At 55.5% G+C, this 4,501-nt stretch overlaps 1 protein-coding gene across 20 annotated transcripts in view; it reads right to left on the bottom strand.

Annotated features, from left to right (window-relative positions):
- Nucleotides 1-4,237, bottom strand: part of Svil (supervillin) — a 202,556-nt gene extending 198,319 nt beyond the window's left edge. For 7 of the 20 annotated variants that reach the window (XM_031364877.1, XM_031364882.1, XM_031364885.1 and 4 more), the window contains exon 1: nucleotides 3,419-3,744. The gene's annotated coding sequence lies outside the window, so the exon portion shown is untranslated. Of the gene's footprint in view, nucleotides 1-2,540; nucleotides 2,564-3,418; nucleotides 3,745-3,862; nucleotides 3,915-4,040 lie in introns of those variants that run through there. The other 13 variants (XM_031364890.1, XM_031364892.1, XM_031364895.1 and 10 more) reach the window with 7 other exon arrangements.
- Nucleotides 4,238-4,501: the final 264 nt, after the last annotated feature.

Below are 4,501 nucleotides of genomic sequence, written 5' to 3'. Positions count from 1 at the left end.
TTGTCGTGTTGGTTATTTGGACACTGGCTTTAAGTTTAAAGCAAAGGGAAATGACTGGAAAGCTAGCCACAAAATTACACAGTGGCATGGCTGGAAGGAAAGCCTCCTAGTTCCGGAGGCCCTTGCAAATTCCTCCCACAAGTGGACAAAGTTTCCATCACCAACCACCTTCCCCACGCTCAGCTTGCTGACGAAGAGGAGAAATTCCTCAGTGCACAACTGTGAACAACTGACGCTCGTGCGAGCGAAGGTGTGCAAGCTATGGGCTACTGCCTTCTTTACCTGTCTAGGTGCCGCATGGAGATGGAGAAAGTGGAATGCTGTTCTTTCACCTCATTGGTTGGTTGAGCAGCTATGTTCTGGGCTCTGTGCCAAGTATCTTATATACTTTACCTAATTGTATGCCTATAGCTGGGAATCAGATTAGACTACTACTAGCCCCATCTTGAAGGAAGGAAAGGAAGCTCAGAGATGGTGAGCGATTGGCTAAGGCAGCATGAATGGTAGATGCAGCCTGAGGCCAGCCACTGGGACTCCGTGGGCTGAGCCCTCACTCATTCCCCCTGGATGTCCCCAGGGCTGGCACAGCACTAAGACATTCTGAGCCCCAGAATGACATTCTAGAGTCACACGCCTCTCTTTTTAAAGCATGTGTTCTAAGTAGCATTCAGGGTTATACTGAAGTCCCATGTCTTAAACATGAGCTCAGTGTTAATAGAGCTGTTTGGACAGTGTCTTCTTAGGTCTGTAAAGGAGACTCAAGAGGAAGGAAGCATGTTTTAAAAGTCAGGAAAAGCAACTATCATTTATTTTACTACACACTTTCAGGCCTGTGGCCACTCACTCACACCCACCCACTCACACTGGGTGGGGCTGACCGTTCTATGCGCTGGAGAATTCCTAGCCCCAGGTTCACCTGGTTAGACACCACAGGGAGCAGGAGACAGTGAATCCTGATCCTCTAAAGGGACTGTCCCGGAGTTCTACAGGTTCGTTTGTTGTTTTTTTTTTTTTTTTTAATTTTATTTTAATTTTATTTCTTAAACTTTATAAGTTGGTGTCACTGAACTGGTGTCATTAATGGAAGAAGTTTAATGTCCAACCAGATCAAATGTGACCAGAGCTACAGCACGGATTTAACAATATATGAAAAGTTCCTGCTTGGCTGCTCAGCACTCAGGAGGCTGAGACAGGTACAGAACTCAGAGTTCCGGCCAGGCTACAGAGTGAGACCCCGTGTCATAACAACAAAACAAGAGGAAACTGCACCTGCTCAAAATCAGCCTTTCGGGCCACAGCAAACAGGCCACATCGCTTACAGCAAACAGACCACATCGCTTACAGCAAACACTCCACCTCGCTTTCGGAGCAGATCTGACTTGCAGAACTTCCAGCCTCCGGACCCTTCCGTTCTCAAACCCACCCCCTGAAGGTGGTGGTGAGATGCATGGCAAAATCTGAGAAGCCATCTCAGGCTGGAGGATTTTCCTAAGTCTCAAGCAGGTCATCAAAGCCAGCCCCTCCCTTACAACAACAGACTGGGCTCAGGCTAAGAGAGGTGAAGTGGTGACTTAGGCACTGACCCTGAGGTTTGAGGGCACCTGTCAGCAGAGAGCGTGCCTGCCTGCTTTCTCTTAAGGAACACTTCCTCCCCTAAGGTCCAGGTCCTGAACACAGGGAAGCCTGTCCTGACAGCCATCCCCCGGACAAATACCGTGCCTGGGCTAAGGTCTGCAGGGTGACAGCTCGAGACAGAGATGCGATGGTGGAAACCAAGCGGCCTCTTCCCTTCCACAGTACTGCAACTGCAGTAAGCTGATTTCAACAGGTCTGCAAGTCCTGCACAGCAGGCCCTTAACCCGAACGGGCCCGGGATTGGAACCTTTCCCCCTATGGCTCCCAATACCACTTTCTGGGACTCCATTCTCTAGGTACCGGGTGGAGGTGGAGCGGGGCAGCACTGGGGAGGGGGAAGGGCTGCAGGTTGTCACCTAAGCCCCGCCCTTTGGAGCCCAGCACACGCGCAGACTCCACAGGGAGGGGCGTGGGCAGGAGGAGGCAGGGCTTACCTAGCGCTTGGTTCAAACTCGCGCAGAAGCTCAGACAGTTCTGTGCAACCGGGGAGAAGGAGTTGACCGCAAAGTTAAGAGTTGTGTTTCCTCGTGAGCCCTAGCCTAGGAGCCCTCTTCCCCGCTCCTCCTCTCTCCTAACTTATTATCCCGAAACTTGGAAATCCAAAATCCAAACTTGGCCGGACTTCCCCGCAGGGCAGCAAGGACGGAAGTGGGTGGAATCGGTAGCCGCACTGTGCCTTTGTTACAAGCCGGGTACTCCGTGAGCTGAAACAGCACCCGACGGTAGCGGCCTGTGGACCCACGGCCCCTCCCGGCCAGTGCCTTCCGGGTTCCAGCCTCGCCCCCGCAGGACCGCCGGCAGCCGAGAAACCGACCCCACTTCCCGCCTTGGGAGGCACGCAAAGCCATCCCGAGGACTGCGGTCCGTGGTCCGGTGCTGCCTCCGAGCTCCCGGCCACTCCTCACCTTGTCAGGCAATCCCGTGCCTCCTAGACAGGATCGCGACTTCCCACGGGACAGCAGCACCACAGTCCCGACCAGCGGCTCCCAGGCCACTCGCTGCCTCTTGGCCCTGAGCCTCGCTCACCCACTCTGCCCCCGCCTCTAGGTGATTCACTTTGCTCCTTACCTGGAGGCTTGCAAATCCCCTCCCCTCTGCTGGCCCAAGCGGTGATCGGGAGCTGGCGCCCTCTACCGGGACACCAGGCGGAGCCCCTCAGGCCGGGCAGAGGAAGGAGGGGAAAGTGTAGGGCGCAACTCAGCAGGGACACCCCTTCCTGAGCATGAGCCAGGGCGCAGGGACTCGTCTGGGCCAGATCCTAATAGCTGTGCTTGCACGCGAAGCCAGAATTGCCCCCCTTGCGGGCCATGAGGTCCAGTCCTGTCACCAACCACCGCTTCCCCCATCCTATAGTGTCCAGAAAAAACCCACGACGAAGGTACAATATGCACGTGCAATTTTAAGACACTGGAAATGTGGCGTTTACAGTCTTCAAACTAAGTTTGTGTCTGTGTCTCAGTGCCTCTCTGCTTAAAGAGACTGAAGGAAAGAGCGAGAGTGTCACACTCTGGGTCTCCCCATAGGAAGAGGCTCCCGTAAGAGCCCCAGGTACGTTGGCAGCCACGGGTCAGGGGACGCCGGGTCCGGTCGCCACCGAAGCCCAGGATGCTAGGGGCAGCCTCACTCTCCGCAAGGATAAACGCACTTCAGCAGCTTAACTCTCAGCTTCTCGCGGGTCTACAGAGAAACTTAAGGGTCCAGTCGAGAGAACATCTCAGAGCAAGGGCCTGTTCTAGACCCGGAAAACGTCCTCCGAGACCCCCCACTTCCAGACCCTACTCACCTCGCTCTCCTGCGCAGCCGCCTTCGCCCACCTGCCGCCCCAATGCCTGCGACGAGGTCCCGGCGGCCTGCGGAAAGCAAGATCGCGCTAGACCTCAGGGTCCGCAGCACGGTCCCGAGCCCCGGCTCGCTCCCCTGGAGTGCGGGGGGAGGTCTGCTCCGCTCTGCGGCCTCAGAGCTGACCTAGCGCCTCCTTCCTGGACAGCCCGTACGCGAATCCCGGCGCCGGGTATTAATTGTGGGGCCCCCGGTGTCCTCCGCCAGGCGCTCTGAGTGGCTCTGATGGCGCGCCAGGCCAGCGGAGCCGGTGCGACCCACCCCCTCGGCGCGCTCCCGCCCAGGCCGGGCCGGGGACGCGCCCCGCGCACGCGCCCCGCTGCTCCCGGGCTCCTCAGCCCTGGGCTCTATTTACCCGAAGCTTCCGGGAGCCAGAGACGCTACTCACCTCGCGTCCCGGAGCCGCTGGAGTGAGCTTCCAGCAGTTCTAGGGATAAGAGCTGGCAACCCGGGCGAACAGGGCAGCCTGTAACTCTCCGGGCTGGTTGCCGAGGTGACCGACTAGGCCACTCACATCTGTGCAAAGTCCAGTCCCACCACAACCACCAGACTTCAGGGGAACTTACCTAGCGCATTGGTGGAGCTTTGCAACTGATTACCACAAAACTGCAGCCCTTCACCTCCCCACGGGTCGGGTTGCATATTCGCGCTGTCTTTAGGTGGGGCCAGGAAATTTGCATTTCTCTCGCAACCTCCTAGGTGATGCTGAGTTAAAGTCTGTGAAAACGCTGCGTGAAGAGCAGAGCGATAGATAAATTTAAATGTGGAAAATACGTTGCATTTCTGTTTGAGCAGAGTGTTAGAAATGAACTTCCTTCCAATCCCTGCTTGCTTCCTCTGGGTGTTAAGTTCTTATTTTTCTCTCCAGAGTTTGTTCGTAGTTCACCAAGCAGCTTCCATAAAGGGAAAGAAAGGAAGTGTATTTGTTTGCTTAGAGCTGCCTATCGAGAAATCCCAAACTCGGAGCTTCTTCACCAAGCATTTATTTCCTTGCAGTTCCAGAGTTTAGGTGTTCAAGATCAAAGTG

Source organism: Mastomys coucha, unplaced genomic scaffold, assembly GCF_008632895.1.
Source record: "Mastomys coucha isolate ucsf_1 unplaced genomic scaffold, UCSF_Mcou_1 pScaffold13, whole genome shotgun sequence".
Lineage (NCBI taxonomy): Eukaryota > Metazoa > Chordata > Mammalia > Rodentia > Muridae > Mastomys > Mastomys coucha.
Note: the sequence above shows the minus strand (reverse complement) of the source record. Positions and strands in the feature narration are given on the sequence as shown.